The following is a 202-nucleotide window of genomic DNA, read 5'->3' on the forward strand; positions in this document are numbered from 1 at the left end:
GTAAAAGGTATCACTGACATCATGGCAAATAGCATTGTGGGTTGTTTAGAATGTATTACTGTTAACACGAATGCTATCATTAATTCATCAATTTCAAATCCATTGTCACAACTCCATTTACTGGCAATGATTACTAAAATGATATTCAAAATCTCATCGGAAATGGTAATGAAAATTCCCTATGATTATCATTGCAAAATAT

Source organism: Penaeus monodon, chromosome 31, assembly GCF_015228065.2.
Source record: "Penaeus monodon isolate SGIC_2016 chromosome 31, NSTDA_Pmon_1, whole genome shotgun sequence".
NCBI lineage: Eukaryota > Metazoa > Arthropoda > Malacostraca > Decapoda > Penaeidae > Penaeus > Penaeus monodon.